An 18,125-nucleotide genomic window follows, 5' to 3' on the forward strand; every position below is an offset into this window, starting at 1 on the left:
TACGTGATCCTGGAGTCTTTATATGACCAAAGAAAGTATCTCTAGGAATTAGCTTTGTCATGGGATCTGCTAACATTCTATGCGTAGATATATACCGTAGGTTCACTTCCTTTCGTGCTTCCATGTCCTTGACATAGTTATACTTAATGTCTATGTGTTTGGTCTTACTATGAAACTTAGGATCCTTAGTATAAGCCATTGCTGCTTGACTATCACAATAAAGCTTCACAGGTTTTGCAGCACCTCTTGTAACACCCAAATGATCCATAAATCTTCTAAGCCAAACATCTTCTTGTGCTGCCGCTGATAATGCCACGAACTCGGCTTCCATGGTGGATAAGGCTATACACTGTTGTTTCTTCTTGCTCCACGATATGGCGCCATTATTTAGTAAGAATACATTTCCGGAAGTGGATTTTCTCTCATCCAAATCTCCTCCCCGGTCAGCATCGGTGTAGCCTTTAAGGTGCGGATCACTTCCTTGATAAGTTAGCGAGTAATCGGCGGTTGCTTTCGGATATCTCAAGATTCTCTTAACGGCAATTCAATGTGCTTGATCTGGATTGAATTGTGGTATCTACTGACCAATCCAACTGCATAACAAATATTAGGTCTTGTACACATCATAGCGTACATGAGACTTCTAATAGCACTGGCATATGGAACGTTTTTCATACGTTTTTGCTCTTGTGGAGTCTTAGGACACATTCTTCGGCTCAACCCATCACCTTTTGCAATAGGAGTATCAATGGATTTGCAATCTTGCATACAAAATTGTTCGAGAATTTTATTGACGTACGTCTCTTGCGAAAGAGATAATGACTTTTTCGAACGATCTCTCGAAATCTTAACTCCGAGAATGTATGTAGCTTCACCCATATCTTTCATTTCAAAATTAGAAGATAGCCAACTTTTGACTGTCTTCACAAACTTCATATTATTTCCAGCAATCAATATATCATCAATATATAATGATAAAATTACAAAGTTACCCTTGGACCTTTTGATATAGACGCAATTATCTTCATTAATTATATCAAAAGCATATGCCACTATGACATTATTGAAGCGTATATACCATTGTCTTGAAGACTGCTTAAGGCCATAAATCGATCTCAAAAGTCGACATACCTTTTGTTCTTGGCCCTTTTTAATAAACCCAACGGGTTGTTCCATGTAAATCTCTTCATCTAATTCTCCATTGAGAAAAGCAGTCTTTACATCCATCTGATGTAATTCAAGATCTAAACTAGCCACTATTGCTAAAATGAGGCGAATCGAGGTAAATCTTACCACGGGAGAAAAAGTATCTTCATAGTCAATTCCTTTACGTTGGTTATATCTTTTCGCCACAAGGCGTGCCTTATATTTCTCAATTGAGCCATCAGCCTTGCGCTTTATTTTGAGAACCCATTTGTTCCCAATGGCTTTGCGTCTTTTCGGAAGATCAACCAGTTCCCAAACTTGGTTTGATTCATTGACTCCATCTCTTCTTTCATTGCTTTCATCCATTTTTCCTTATTAGGGCAAGATAGAGCCTCATTTACATTTCTTGGCTCATCTTCATCCAATGGAGCGATCATGAAAGCTTCCCCTTCAATTTCAAAGCGTCATTGAGGAATGCTTTTGCGACCAGTTTGTCGTGGAGAAGATTGTACCAAGGTTACTTCATCCTCCAATACGCTCCCACTCGGACCGGATAATGGCATTGATTCATCAAGTGGTTGCGATTGAGATTGGTTTGTATTCAACTCCCCACCTCTCACATTGCTTCCACTTGGATCATTATGTCCAAGAGTCTCATTATTTTGATCCAATGTCTCAAATAAGGAACAATCTTCACCTATTTCGCCATTTCTTGGAAATTCATTCTCTAAGAATGTGACATCTCGTGATTCAAATTCAGTCACATTTCCACTTTCTTGCTCACCTATGAACACATATCCTTTTGAGTGTTTTGAGTATCTTATAAAAATACTCTTTTTTCCTCTTGGTCCCAATTTTCCATATTTATGATTGGACTCATGAGTATAGGCAGCACAAACCCAAGATTTAAGAAAACTTAAATCGGGTTTTCGACACATTCATAATTCATATGGGGTGGAAGAAACTGATTTGGAAGGCACTCGGTTAAGTATATAAGCAACGATCAATAAAACATCGCCCCAAAAAGACAATCGGTAAATTGGCTTGCGCCATCATAGACCTAACCATTTCAAATAAGGTTCTGTTTCTTCTTTCGGCTACTCCATTTTTTTTAGGAGTATATGGAATGGATAACTGTCTATCTATTCTCTTTTCATCACATAAATATCTAAACCGATCGGATAAATACTCTCGACCTCAATCGGATCTTAAAGCTTTTATTTTCTTATCTAACTGATTTTCCACTAAGGTCATATATTTCTTGAAGCAACTTAATGCTTCTGATTTATGAGATATCGGATAGACATATCCATATCGAGTATAATCATCAATAAATGTGATGAAATAAACAGCACCATGCCTTGCCCTAACATTCATTGGGCCACATATGTCAATATGAATTAATTGCAATGGGAATTCAGCTTTTGTCCCTTTTCCAAATGGCTTTCGAGTTGTTTTTCCCATTAGGCAATTCAACTTTCTCAATATTGCCTAATAAGCCATCTTTGGCTAATCTATTCATTCTTTGTTGGCCAATATGACCAAGTCTAGCATGCCATGTATTCACATCATTCTCATTAGAACTAGAAGATGCAAACAAGGAATAACATACATTCACACTAGTATGTTCAATATGAAATACAATAAAGCCATCCGTGAAATAACTAGAACCATAAAAAGTTGTTCCTAACAACAAATCCACACCATTGTTGTGAAAATTCATACTAAAACCAAGTTTGACTAATACCAATACAGAGATAAGATTTCGATGAATCTCCGGAGCGTACAGAACATCATGTAGAAATAAAGTGCGTCCACCACGCATGATAAGTTGGCAAGTGCCAATTCCTTTCACTTCTACTCTGGAATTATTTCCTACATAAATCCATCTCGCTCCACTTGGAATTCGTCGAAAATCCACGAACGTATTTCTATCTCTGGCTACATGGTCTATGGCTCCCGAGTCTACAGTCCACAAAGGGTGAGATTCAATTAAAAATACATAACTTGACACATAACAAACACTTTTAAGTGTGTTAAGGGTTTCTACCTTCTTCGGCTCGCCACGGTCGCGAGCAAAGTGACCATTCTTGCTACGGTTATAACATTTCATCCTTGAAATGTTTTTCTTCACGGGACGTTTCCCTTTTCCATGCTTCTCAAACTTTGGTTTTTTGCCGGATGGTTCAACTCTTTTGCCTGTCCATTTCATGAACTTTCCAAGACGCTTGCGCTTGAAGCCCGAAGCTCCATGTGAGCTAGATCCAGTAATATATACATCGGATTGTATCTTAGCAGCCGGAAGGCGGTCCTCCTCTAGCTCCAAATGGCGCACAACATCCTCAAAAATTGTAATGCTCACATTGTGGGTTAGGTTCACCTTCATGTGTTCCCAATTGTGAGGCAAAGAGCGAATTACATCCTGCACTTGTTGTTCATCGGACAATACATGACCAACATCCTTTAGCTCACTAATCATGTTCGACATCTTCCTCAAATGTTGCTTTATATTTTGCCCATGTGGCATCTTATAAGTGTCGAACCCGATTGTAAGTCGCCTCAGCTTAGTGACAAAAGTCTGTCCAAATCTAACCTTCAATGCATCCCACATGTCTTTAGCATTTTCATGCTGCCTGAACTTTCGCATAATGTTATTATCCATACTACTCAACAATGTAATGCGAACAGTTGAGTTCTTTTTCTTCTAGGCAGCGAAGACTCCTTTGTCTCTTCCGTGTTGTGCAGTATTACCATCCTCCGGCTCGGTCATGGTCGGGTTAAGAGCTTCCAGTACCTCTAGTTCTTCAAGCACATACTGGATTTTCATACTCCGGATTTCATAATTTTCTCTATTCAATTTCTCATCCTTGTTGAGCTTAGCAACAATATTCTTAGATGCCGTTGCCATAGTATCTGAGTATAACATTTAGCATGTGTTTAAAGTCTATTTGTATGCAACAAATGCAATCATATTCATGCATCTTGATTATACTGGTATATAGTTTCAAAAAAAAAAAAAAAATATAAAATCAACAGTTCACTAAGTTCCCCATCATCATCCAGATTTTCTTATCTAAAATCAATACCAATATAATCATCACTTTGTGTTTATCATACAGTTACTAAAACTTGTGAACACTCCCACTCAAAATATACACACATAATATAATGTATATACATAAATCATTAATTCAACAATCACAAGTCCCTAAAAGTCTCCTAAGACATACAGGAAATGAACTAGCCAAAAATAAAAGTCTAAATTTAATAACGTGTGATCCTCCTAGCTCCGGTTAGAACGTGAGCATATGTAATTTCCTTGGTACAAGGAAAAAAATCATTAAGGTCTTGGGGAGGATTATGAATCAAATCGGGGGCCCAAATCAGCTCCTTTGGAGAAAACCTTTGAGGACCCTTGCCTTTACGCCCGGGCGCATTCTGTCTGCGCCAAGACACATTCATTGCAAGCGATGACGTCTTCATCGATCCGATCCTTATAAACTCGTGTAAGAAATGTAGCACGGATTTCTTATATGTGGTAGCATCAATCTACAATGCGTTATTCATCAAACTAGGGGCCCAAATCAGCTCCTTTGGAGAAAACCTTTGAGGACCCTTGCCTTTACGTCAGGGCGCATTCTGTCTGCGCCAAGACACATTCATTGCAAGCGATGACGTCTTCATTGCTCCGATCCTTATAAACTCGTGTAAGAAATGTAGCACGGATTTCTTCTATGTGGTAGCATCAATCCACCATGCGTTATTCATCAAACCATGTCATTCTTCAGGTATAGTGTTATGTAGTGCATAAAATGCATCTACTGGAGTCATTTCTTGTCCAGCCCATATGATTTCTTGGATTATGTCGTTGACCTTAATAACATAGGTTATAATGTCAGAAACATTATCCCATTTATAAAGGCCCAATTTTGTAATTTTCTCCCTAAGAACTTGCTTAGCTTCAACTCTCCTTGGCCTTTGGGGTGTTTTCGCATTTCGTCTTACCAATGTCATTGTTCCCGCAACGAATACAGAACGCAAATGGATTACGAAAATCCAATGATTTTGTAACTATTATGAACATATCATAACAAATAAATAATAGGTAAAACAAGTCCCCTTTTTTTTTTTTTTTGGTCAACGTTCAACCTTGGTCAACAGTCAAAGTCAACTGGTCAACCCTGGTCAACTCTCGAAGTCAACCGGTTAACGGGTCATTTCTTGTCGTGAGCTGGATCCGAGTTTATAAAACAAATGGGCCGGGCCTTTTTTTTTTTTTTTTAAAGAAAAGGGGATCGGATTGGGCTTTCTCGCGGGTCGGGCCTGATCCGATCTGCTGACGTCGCCCCACGTCACCGACGCGGGCCAAGCGCCTGCGTGCGTTACACGTGGCCGACGTCGGCGTAAAATCGGCAACGCAGGCGACGGTTCGCCCACGTGCGCCGCACGTGGCGCGTGGAGGGGGGTGGACAGCGGCTCCCCGATACGTGTCGGCGCGTGAGCCGTCGTCCGGCCTCCTCCGGCGCCGATCCACCCATCAAAATTCTTATTTCTTCAAGACGAACAGAATGGTATATTTAAAACTCAGATTTGACGAACAAAAATGGTTTAAAAAGGGACAAATCGCCCGGGCCTCGTGGGACTCCGCCTCGTTGCGGCTCGTGACACGTGTGCGGCGGTTCCCGGCGTCGCCTCGGAGCCGGTGACCACTCGAAATAATCGTCTCGACGAGCCCATTCTCATGGTATTTCAAAACACGTTTTCGACGAACATAAAATAACTCAAATGCTATGAACAGTAGCGACGAAGACAAATGGGGCTTTCAATGTTAAACTTAATTATCAAAGGGAAACTATCGGGAAACTAGTAAATCATCGCTCCGATACCAATGTTGAATACTTAATCCAATCTAATTGAGACTTAAAAGCGGAAACATGACCAATAGATCACTAGATTCACCGATCGACGAAGATATATCACGAGGACATACCTTATTAATCACCGGTTAAAAGCTCCTTGCGACCTTGGAGTTTTTTTTCTGTCAAACGACAATCAACAATTGGGGAGGAGCGTTCTTCGTTCTCTGTTCTTGGAAAGTGACAGAATGAATGACTTAAGAGAACAATTGGGGAGAACGTTAGTTATTGACGTAAATTCAACCAACGTGATTTTTCACGTTTGGAGCAGATAACTGCTCAAAGGAGTGTGGTTGCCCACATGGGTGCACACCGTAACCTTGTGGACCCAACTTTAATTTAATCTAATAGTTTGTCAAGAAAAAGAACGGATCACTCCGTCTATATATAGATTACCGACAACTAAACCAGGTGACCATAAAGAACAAATATTCTTTGCCACGAATTGACGACTTGTTTGATCAATTACAAGGAGCTTTAGTCTTTTTGAAGATCGATTTATGATCGGGTTACCATCAGTTGGGGGTCAAGGAGGAAGATATCCCTAAGATAGCCTTTCGAACCAGATATGGCCATTACGAGTTTGTAGTTATGCCATATGGACTAACTAATGCTCCAGCGGCATTTATGGATCTAATGAACAGGGTGTTCAAGCCTTATCTGGATTAGTTTGTGGTCAAGCCTTACCAGATGAAGAGTGTGTTAAGTCTCCCACTTTGTAATCATAGTTACTTAGTTCTGATCTTTTTTGTAAAATAAATGAAGACAGGACATTCGACTATTTGGGCCATAACTGAATCATATCACCCGGTCATTGCAATCTGAAGTGTCCTGTACTCCCCATGTGAAATCTCATTTATTGTGAAAGGGTGAAGAAACAGATGACTTATTCTGATCCAGCAATTTCAATAAATAAGGAACGAATATCTCATTTAGGTATCTCGATTAAACTCCTCCCACGCAGAACTGTCCAATTCCTGATAAGTTCATTTGGGTACCTCTATTCCTTCTCTTTTCAAAGGCCGAAGAAGCATTTGTTATAGGTGTTACTGAACACATTAGAACAAAAAGAACCATCCCGACATTACCAAACATTGTCACTTCATATTTCCAGTAGGGAAGAAAATTCGGTATAGGTAAGCAAATTCAAAAGGTAAAAAAGAAAAATAAAACACCTTGTATTAACCGACACTGTCTCCAGTATGAACTCCACCTTCATACTTGGGTTCATTGTGCACCTTTTGTGCACTACAAGGTCTTTCATTCATCCTTGGTCACAAAGCTACAATACAAAGTTCGAAGGAACGAGGGCAAAAATTTGTGGCGGGTGCTTAATGATTTCAACTGCTCTGCTTAAGTGGAGTTCGTCATTTGGTTGCAGTTACTGGCGAGTGGCAAGAACTTTGGGTCATAAACCTGTTTATTTACAACCGCCCAAGAATGCCATTCGAAATGGATTGCGACGGACTACTTGAGTTGCATATCAAATTAAGGCATCTACTTGCAGGGGAAATTATTTGGATGACATTCACATCAACTTGAGTAGAGAAACGACATATTGCAGGAATGAGATGCCACAGTCCAGTATAAACAATAATAAACTCAAAATCATGCAACGAATCTATAGTCCAAAGAATCAATAAGCTATTTCCAATGAGTTTTTTTTTTTTTTATAACCGAGGTTTCCCACGTGCAATGGACTATTCCTCGGGATGGTGGGGGTATGAGCACCAATGCCACCGGTTAAGTCCCCCAAGACGCAGCCGGGGAAATTCGAACCTGGGACCTCACCAGTTTAACTATCTAAGACCTAGAGATCTCATTAACTCAGCCAACGCCTCATTGGCGCTATTTCCAATGAGTTCTTCCCTACAATATCCAAAACTCACATAGTGTCTACAATTAGGTTTCTGGTTGTTTGAACAGTCTATTTTAAAGATTGGACAAACAGTTCGAAGCTTAAATAGTAGAATAGCTCAACGTATGTTGCAGATGCAACTAATAACGACTCTTCAAGCCCCACAACGTCATAAGCCAAAAGCAAGTCTAGTACACTAACGATCCACGAATAACAGCAGAAAGGACACAACCCATTTCGATTTAACACTATGAAAATCCAAATTCAACAATCCAACCAGCTGAAGGCACCAACTCATGCCTCGAAAGACCGAAACTTTGGGCAAACACAACAAAATGTAAGGAAACAGAGAAAAACCGATACCCGGAGACAAAAATGCCGGTGCCCAATCGGAAGATTAGGGCGAGAGACGCACCCAAGACCTCGAGAACCTTGTCCCGCCTTACCCCGAATCGCTTCGGCTCGGGAGGCTTGAAATTGGGAGGAGGAGCGAAAGTCGTCGACGAACTCGGTGGTTTGGTTGGTGTGGAAGTTTCAGGGGAATCGGAACTCGACGCCCTGGCGCTAACAGAAATAGGGGGTTTGACTGTTCTGCGGTGGCGCGAGAATGGCCTCAAGAGTGGCGGTTGAGCCATGTTCAGAATTCCGGCCATCGTTGGGTTGGGGGCGGTGGCTCTTTCTTTGGAGTACTGTGGAGTGCGTTGTGGGGGCGGAGGTGGGAATGGTTCAGCGGTGAAGAGACTCTGCACGATGCGGGGTGCGCTACTGTTTTGAGGTGGGGAATTATGACGGGAATTGTTAGGTAATACAGTTATTGTTTTTATCCAATAAACAAAAGGAAACATTTTTTTTTAAGGTAAATGCCATAAAAAAAAAACTTCAAATTGATATATCTATAATAAATTTATCCGAAATTATTTTTTTACCACAAAAAATTTCAAACGGGTATATATGTGATAAATTTACCCCAAACCGATACAGTTGTGACAAATTTACCCTTTGTTACTTTCCGTTAAATTTTACTGTCAAATTATCGAGTTGAATGACACGTGGCAATTGTCGAATGTATATGTTACCCTCTATTTATTACATGTGTATCAATTTGAGATTTTTTGTGGTATTAACTCAATTTGACGGAAACTAACAGAGAGTAAATTTGTTACATGTGTACCAGTTTGGGATTTTTTGTGGTAAAAAAATTAGTTTGAGGTAAATTTATCACAGTTATACCATTTTAGGATTTTTGTGGTCAAAAAAATAATTTGAAGTAAATTTGTCACAAGTGTACTAGTTTAGAGTTTTCCGTAGCACTAACCATTTTTTAAATTCTTTTTAAGTGGTACTCTTAATCGGATAAGGAGGTGGAGTTGAGTCGGAGAAGAGTCGCCGGAGATAAGGACTGGGATGCGACAAGGTGGGGATGAGCCGGTGACAAGACTCAGGAGGAGAGGCAGCATCCTCATATAGGGCAAACGAGGATAAAAAATGCTAGCAAGGCTGACGCACGAGCAACCGGCGAGAGATGCTCTAATGGTGCTTCACGAGGGACGTTGCCGATGGGTTGTGGCCAAGGGTTGAGTTTTCTCTTTAGATTCGAGAGGAACTCTTTGCACGATAGAAAGATACGTTTCAATTTCATATCTTAATCCGATTAAATCTAACATTTGTACAATTAGGCACGTGGAAGTGACAAACCCTACAAACCCTATACTTTCATACGTCTCTTCCTATGCTCCAACTCCATTTCTTTTGCGTCTTTAATGATATTCCTCGCGATACTTACAGATTCAAATGGCTAAGCTCTTGTTAGCCCTAGAAAATGAAACCCACCGCCTCTATGAAGTGTAGTGAAGTGAAGGATTCTCTCAACATAAACCCCCATTGGCCAATTCAAAGAAAGGGAGTTCACTAATCTTACTCCTCATAGTGTACATACAAGATTCCGTGACATCGAAAAATTCTGAGATGCTCCGAGTACATGTGAGCTCGATACATTCGAACTTTTGACTTTGGTAAGTCCCCCATTGGACCAACGTAATCTAAGAATTGGGATGCTCTAAGCTCATGTGCACCGAGTACATCTAAGAATGCATTCATAGCTTTCCGCCAAGTTCTCTCTAGATTGGAAAAACCCATCGTTGTCAGGCCTTCAGCTAAAGTTTTTACATGAGAGCGCATGCAAATGCTTAGAACTAGAAGAAGATTTCCCAAGCCAAGACACATAACATCACATTTCCCAACAAAGACGAGTGAAAATGGAGAAGACTTACCAACAAGAAAGAGATGATGACCTTAAAAAAAAAATAACACTATAAATTTGAACATAAAGATCTAAACAATATTATTTTTCCCCCAAAAAATAAGAAAAGAAGATAAAAGAAAACGAAGAGGCCTCCCGGTGCTATTTAAGAAAGAGAGAAAGATGGAAAGGAAAAGAAAAAGAAGAAGAGTTCTCCGGGTTTGCTATTGAACAAAATGAGGAAGAGACTCTTCAGAGACAAATTTGAGAAATTTGAATGAGAATAAGGGCTGCATATAGGGTTTCTCTATGATTATATGGTAGCCTCGTGGATTTTTCCAAGGTCACGATCACCTTATACTTGACGATTCGTGTTCGAATGCACGTGTGAATTGTGTTAGATAAGCCTCATATCGGAGAATTGTTATGTTGTTGAGCAGTTTAACAAATCCTAGTTGGCCCACATCGGAGAAATAACATGTTGTTGAGCAATTAACAAATCCTAGTTGGCTCATAACTCATTGGCTTAAGTTTTTGAATGAAGGTGGATTCAACTGAATATATTGACGGGCTAAGACTTGAGCTTTCTTTTAGCAATCTCCCTAGTAGAAAGGTATCGGGCTTTTGCTGCGTACTCTCAACAAATGGTATTAGAGCTGATGGTTAATTGATGGTCCACTCCAATCTGCTTTGGTGTTTGGTGAATATCTCTCATGATCAACGCTTGTTTCGGGTGAAAATTACGCGGGTGCATTGCAATGACTTGGAGATTCAACTTGAAGTAAGTGGGTGCGGAAGAATACATGAATTAAGGGGAGTAAACCTAACACTAAGCTCACATGTAATGGAGAGATTGTTATGATGCACGTGTGAGTTGTGTTAGAGAAGTCCTAGATCGGAGAATTGATGTGTTGTTAAGCATTACTTATTGGCTTAAGCTTTTGAATGAAGGTGGATTCAACTAGATATGTTGACGAGCTAGGACTCGGGTTTTCTCTTGGCGATCTTCCCGGTCGAAAGGTATCGAGCATCTGCTAAGAACTTTGTAAAATTTTAAATCACTGAATTAGGTGAAAACACATGACATAAAACAAATGACTTTACTTTGATTGTACATAGGAACTGGGATTCGGACCATTTCCCAATTTCGAGAACGAGGACCTTACCGGAGGTGCTTGGAATCGAGGATCGGATTGGTCCTAATGGTCCAATGGAACTAGTCGAAGATTAAAATAAGTGAGTTACGCCTGCCATCTTATAGAACAACTTGCTATAAACTTGCTAAGAGAATAACTTTAGTAAGTCATTCTCTCTCATTATGTCTCATGGTTGATGTGAGATACTGCTATCGTGACTTGCAATCTCTCTTTAGTGTCCCACATAGCAAGTCATTATCTCTTTAGTGTCCCACATGGATTAAGAGGCACAATGATAGAGAATGACTTGTCAAGCCGAGGTCTATTCTCATCCATAAAGATGTGATGTACGGAAGGATAAAACGAAGGAGACTAAATTAAGTTTGTTTTTAATATTTAAGATATTAAAAAAATAAATTAAAAACACTTAGGCGGTCAGGTTCCACCGGTTCCAATTTTATGGAAATGGAATCGGAAACCGAATTGAAGCCTCTAGGAATTGGACCAACCTAGCCGTTCATCATGCTTAGCCCTAATTTGGACATCGAAATCTTGAGTTTGACGATTTGGACGTGGAGACAATGTCTTTGGTCGACCTTCGTGTAGTAACCACTATTTATGTTTGTGAAGAGACCGGGTCCACGGGGGCTAGCACGGGCCCTAGCCTCCCAAGACATCGTACCAAGCCTCCTTAAGAAGGAGTGTGGGATTTAAGTTGAGGCTAACATATTGTTTGCTAATTATTAGCTCCAAAAGGAATATTTTCTTATACATCTGTAAAGGATTAGTACCACAAAAAAATTAGTCCCGTGATATATTTATTTCAAATTAATTATGGGGTTATAAAAAATCTCATATCGGTACAATCATGACAAACCTATTAAAATCTCGATGCAAAATTCAGTGGCTTAAGTAGATTTTCGTGACATGAGGGAACTCTTGAGGCAACAGTAGCTGATTTGAGCATAATTTTAAATTTCAGTACATTTTCTTTGCTTCTTGATTAACGAGAACCTGAGCATTGTCCCGTTATATTTTCTATGCTTGCACGAGGATATGTTGCGCCAAGCTAGTAAAGATATGGGTTTGTTTTCACCCGTCTTCATTATTTCAAATTTTCCCGTCGATGGGGTTTATACTAAGCCTTAAGAATGATTGACACTAGATAAGTGCACCGGAAGTTCTAAAACTCATCTCGTAAGTTCAATTGAGTACTAAAACTTTACAAAATGTAATCAAATCCTAAAATTTACCAAATTGATGCAATCGAGTCTTTCTATTAACACGATCAATTTGTCTGATGAAAAATGTTGACGTTGCATTTTAAAATTAATTTCTCTATCCGAATTGGCATTTTCTTTGCTAAATCTTATTTAAATCAAATTAATAATTAATAAATAAGACTAAACATTTTTAAAAAGATGAAACTGAAGAAAAAAAAAAGGAGGCGGGGCCTCGTTAGTGAGGCGCGACCGCCGCCGTCACCGCCCGTCGCCGGAGGGGCCAACAGAGGTCGCCGGCACTCGCCGGCCTGGGCGAGGCCTCACCGACCCGGGGCGAGACCTTAATTGCATTTTGCCAATAAGTTTTAAAACTTCTCGTACGCTAACCCCTTGATATATATATATACACACACACGTTCAGTTCTTTCGCTAACAATTGTAAAGTCTTGAGAAAAAGCGGTTTGTTTGACTGTGTTAAAGGGATCGGTGTTGACTGTAATTATACCAACAGAATTTCTGAGGCAGTCGAGAGCAAAATGCCCCAAAAGCAGAACAAATTCTACCCGGCGGTGCCGCCCGACCATGGAGATGGAAGTATCGCTATCTCCTTTTCCACGTCAGCAGACAAAGGTCTCGCTTTCTTAGAAGTGGCCCCCACTATCTAGAAGCCAACAAGCAACAGAAATCGACAAATCTTAAACTCATTTGGGTCTATCAATTTAATCAGGCTTTCAAAAAAATTAGTGAAATTCATAGTATAAGCGTTGAAAATCATCAATATTTTATTGAGAGTTGCTAGCCCGACAGATCTGTCAATTATTTTTGCTCACACGATTTCTCAATCAATGAATACTTTATGCAAAATACTCGGTGATAATTTGTGAATTTATGATTGAGATCATATTATCTCCAACGGTACTGTCAAGGAAGCATTTCCATATTTTATTCCTTACAATCCAAATTCACTAATTTCGAAAGACTACACTCGCATCTTGAAGTTTATAGAAATGGAATGGGAATGCTATAGTGTAGATTTCTGTTATACGCAAGAGTGCAAATCCACATATTTAAGATAACAATGTGTAAAAATACAACTAAAATGAAGTTTAATGTTTGGTCTGTTTCGCGAAAAATGAATGATTTAGAAAATATTTTTCTCTTAAAAATGATCGCTTGTTTCGCTTATAATAATCGGTCACTGAAAAACGTTTTCATCTTCGACGGTAGTTTATGTCTAAACATTCCAGTAAAATAATTTTTAATCCATTCATTTCTAGCGAAGCGAACAGAGTCTGAGTTGGAAATGGTTCTTATCATACTTCGTATTTCATTCCATTTTAAAACACAACACTTATTTTCCTTTCAACTAAGTTGAAAGAACTATAAACTCCATATCTATTTTCTGAAGTTCCTGTAATTTTTCTTTTCATTTCGTTGGTAGAATAAAAGTTTGTGCATCAAGTATACTTTCCTCTCGCAGGGCAGGGCACCATACCCCAAAACTTTTTTTGTCTTTACCAATATCCCGAATTTTGTCCGAGCAAGCCAAAAAACACCTCCCCTCGTAGTTTCGTCAATAAAGACACTAAAAAATACGAAGTGACAACATGCGAGGACAATGCCATATCAGAGTTTTAGATGTCATTATGAATCGAAGGACGGATTGACTATCCCAATAAAAATTTGTAAGATTTTTTTTTATTGATTAATCCCAATATATTTTCTTACAAGTGAAAATGGAGGGGACCGTGATGGAATGATGGAGGGAATGAGCGAGCAACATTTGTATCGCCGAAAGGAGTGCAACTTTTCCAAGGAAAAAAAATAACCGGACATCATAATCAATGAAGCGAACAGCACAACAAGAAGTGGATTCTGGCTTCATTCCCCAACTGAAACTTACATTTGACTCGCAAACTTCCCCCCGGACACTTTTTGACGTAAACCGTTCAATTTCATTCAGGCAAAAACCTTGCCGCCCGCATCTAGAAAATCCTATTCAAACGTGCTTACCAAGGAAAGGTTGTTGGCAAGATCTTGAAAGAAACGCTCTAATGATTCGCCGAATCTTGGAAAAAGGGTTTGCTAATGGGATCTTTGATCCACTCATCTCCTCTCTTTCTCTGCCATAAACATAACACTGTTTTTTTTAATGACAGTAAGCGGAGACATTGCGTTTCAAAGACGGCAATGGCTTGCTGCACGCTTTAGAGGCGAGCGACAGAGACATGCGAGAGATTAGAATAAGCACAAAGCAAAAGAGCAAAGAACAGATTAAGCTTGAAAAGGATTAGTGCGCACTAACTAGCAAGACTTTGGGTTGCGTTCAACAGGATGACGTGACGAAACGCCATTCTTGATCTCATCTTCACTGAGCTGATAAAAAACCCTAGGACGAGATAAAACTAGTGGTACGGTCAGATTAATCCCTTGTGATTAACGAGGAGATTTTTTGCAATACAAGAGTTTGCAGTTAATTAATCGGACATTTTAATGATCCTTTTGCGAAAAACAGGTATGTTTTTTTGTCACAGCACATTTGATAACCCTAGCACTCGATAATTATGAGGTAGAAGAAGAGAAAGAATTTGAAGGAATTGAGTTATGATGTCGTTCTGAAGCTAGCGAGGGAAAACGAAGGAAACGTGTGTATCATGACATAAATTTTATTTTATGTATTTGCAAGTAAGTACAAAAGAAGGATCTCTCATAAATCCCTTTTTAATCTCATCTCTCCGTCTCTTTCCCTCTATCCAAACACGATTATGTATTTTGAGTCCTTTCCCTTTCCTCGTAATCCCTCCTGACAAACATGTTTTCTTATCGATACATCCGATTTTGATATCAAGATCATTCAACTATATATGTTTATACACACTCTATCTGTGACATTGAAGTAATGCGGAGGGAATAAAGTTATGACGTTTTGTATAAGTGAGAAAGAAGAATAAAGTATTCAAGTAATTCACAAATCCGCCCGAATCACTTCAAATATGAAGTGATTCGGAGGGATTTAACATGTGCCTAAAAGTGGCCGGCGCAATTCTTCTTAATCTCTCTTAATCCTTTTTAATCCTATCTCTCCGTCTCTTTTCCCTTGTCTAAACACGATTATATGTTTTGAATCATTCCTGTTTCTTCCTAACTCTTCCTAGCAAACATGGCGTAAAAGTTTCCTTATCGATATACGGACATGTATGTCACACACGAGCATTCCAATAAAATAGAAAATAATGCGGATGGTTTTAGTTTTTTGTAGTAGCGATAGAGAAGTATGCCATGATCCTCACCAAACAAAAAAAAAAAGGCAAGTATTACATGAAATACACGAGTAATGATATAAGGTTTATTTCATACTGCCGAGAACCTATGCGGTCATCCATGACTTCACAACTTAAGTTGAAACTTACAAGACAGTGACTTCATAACCCAAGTTGCAACTTGAAGACAACCACACCGCTTAAGAAAAAGGTTATTCGGGTCAGACCAAACACGATTAGTCGCGCCGCAACGACGATGGAGACTCGCCGGCATGGCCGGATGGGAGTGGGAGAGAAAGGAAGTAGGAAGGGAATATTAGGGTTTTCCATGCGTGAGGCCAGTTGCGTGAAGAAAAAGGATGATTCGGCCCGACAAATAACTTTACCAAGTAAATTTACCCCTTAAATTTAGAGTATACCAATATAATTCATACCATTTCCAGATGGCTTAATCTTTTAAAACAAGTTTTATTCCGAAAGAAGAAGAAGAAGAAGAGGAGGAGAGAGAGAGATAAGAACAACCGATCTCTTCCAATTCTTCACAAAATGATGAGTGGTCGGCCAAAAAGATGGAGAGTCACTATCTGGGGCTCATACGCAGTTTCTTCATTCTCCATTTGAAGGGTTTGTTTTTTTCCTTGCTCCACTGAAGGGTTCATAGAGGAAAATAACCCCATATGTATTGCATGCGCGTTGACCCTTAACCAGCACTAATCTTGTATTCTTCCCGATTCATTCCCTTTCGGGGAAAGTGTCTGCATGTATCCTTTTCATGATCATGACCCCATCTAGCTATTTTTTTCACGGAAAGTTCAACTGAAGTAAACGGGTGGAAAACATTATACTTGGACTCCTTCCCCTTTACTAGCTGCCAACCAACAGAACAAGCTAGAACAAGGTTGGGATAATTGCTATAAAAAAAAAAATTCTATACGTATCGTATAGACGCCAATTCAGTAATAAACCTTACGGATTAGCCGGTTGAGTCTTAAATCTTTTAACGATTTGTCGGTATAGTTCTTCCGGCCAGCGATCTACGATGTGGATGTCGGTCGTCCTATATGATATGGTCGACGTTAATGTGGATAATTTTTTTTTTTCAAATTTCAATTCAGATGATTTTTTTCCTTTATTTTTTTTCTTTCTTCCATTGCCGGGGTGAGCCTCCCCCGAGGTTGGCGGGGTCAACCTAGCCGGATCCAACAAGGGTGAGCCTTGCTCGAGGTCGGCGAGGTTTACTCTCAAGTCCGACCCAAAAAAAAAAAAAAGGTTTACTCTCAAGAGTGGGCTTCCACTTTCCTTTTATCTTTTCTTGCATTTTAGTTTTCTCAATCTCCTTTATTTTTTTTTGCATATTTTAATTTCTTTGAAATTTTAAGGAAGATCAATTTCTTAAGTCCTCTAATTACATTATGTCCAATGAGCCATTTTGCTTATTAAGGATCGACATGTCGATTTAGGTGTATATCGATTCATATCGTCCACAGATATTTTGTGGTCTATTTTCAATTAATCACGTATATACGATATACGTTCGAAACAAATTATCAAAAAATCAATCTTCATCTAAAACCAATCGCAAAGTCATATCTGAACCCGAAAAAAAAAGACCACCACATGTTTCATGCGTTACCTTATACATTTATACGAGAGAATACACATTTACGCCAACCTAAAATCGATGAGTTTGATAAAGAAGTTGAACAATATCATAAAGTTTTAGCAACTTAGATTTTCAAGTCGATAGAAGACTATTCGATGAATCGAACGTTAACCAAATTGAAATTGTTAGCTCCACGTTCGCTTTTTCGATAGGAAACTAAATCAAATAAGCCTTTTTTTTTTATAAATGCATGTCCGATCTCCCTCCATCTAACGGTTTAACATTGCGGGGACTTTCAAACAGTTCTAATGCTACACGGGTGTGCTTTACATCTCGACTAACCCAAGGTTTGGCAAGGAAGCACCATGAGAACAGCAAAAGGACAAAAAGCATCGGCATGCCTCACTGAGTCACTGACCCACCACCTCTTTCCCCTTCGAGAGGGAAATTTGGCGCACGTGTCTGAGGATTTCTGGCCGAAAGTCGAGCAGATAAAGACAGTCAATTTTGTGGGAAAGGAAATCGTGCGTTTTGGATCGGTAGCCACGTCGGAAATTTTGCCCGCAAATTTAGTACTTACGCTAAACTGAAACTAGACAGTTGGGTACGGCAGGGCTTCCCGAAACGTACATGGAATCCCACCATTTTGAGTTGTCGGAATTCAATCCATTTAGTACGTAATACTGCATTCGTCTAGTGACTTCTCTCTATAAAAAAAGAAAAAAATTTGTGCTGGTAGAAAGT

This window comes from Rhodamnia argentea, chromosome 7, assembly GCF_020921035.1.
Source record: "Rhodamnia argentea isolate NSW1041297 chromosome 7, ASM2092103v1, whole genome shotgun sequence".
NCBI lineage: Eukaryota > Viridiplantae > Streptophyta > Magnoliopsida > Myrtales > Myrtaceae > Rhodamnia > Rhodamnia argentea.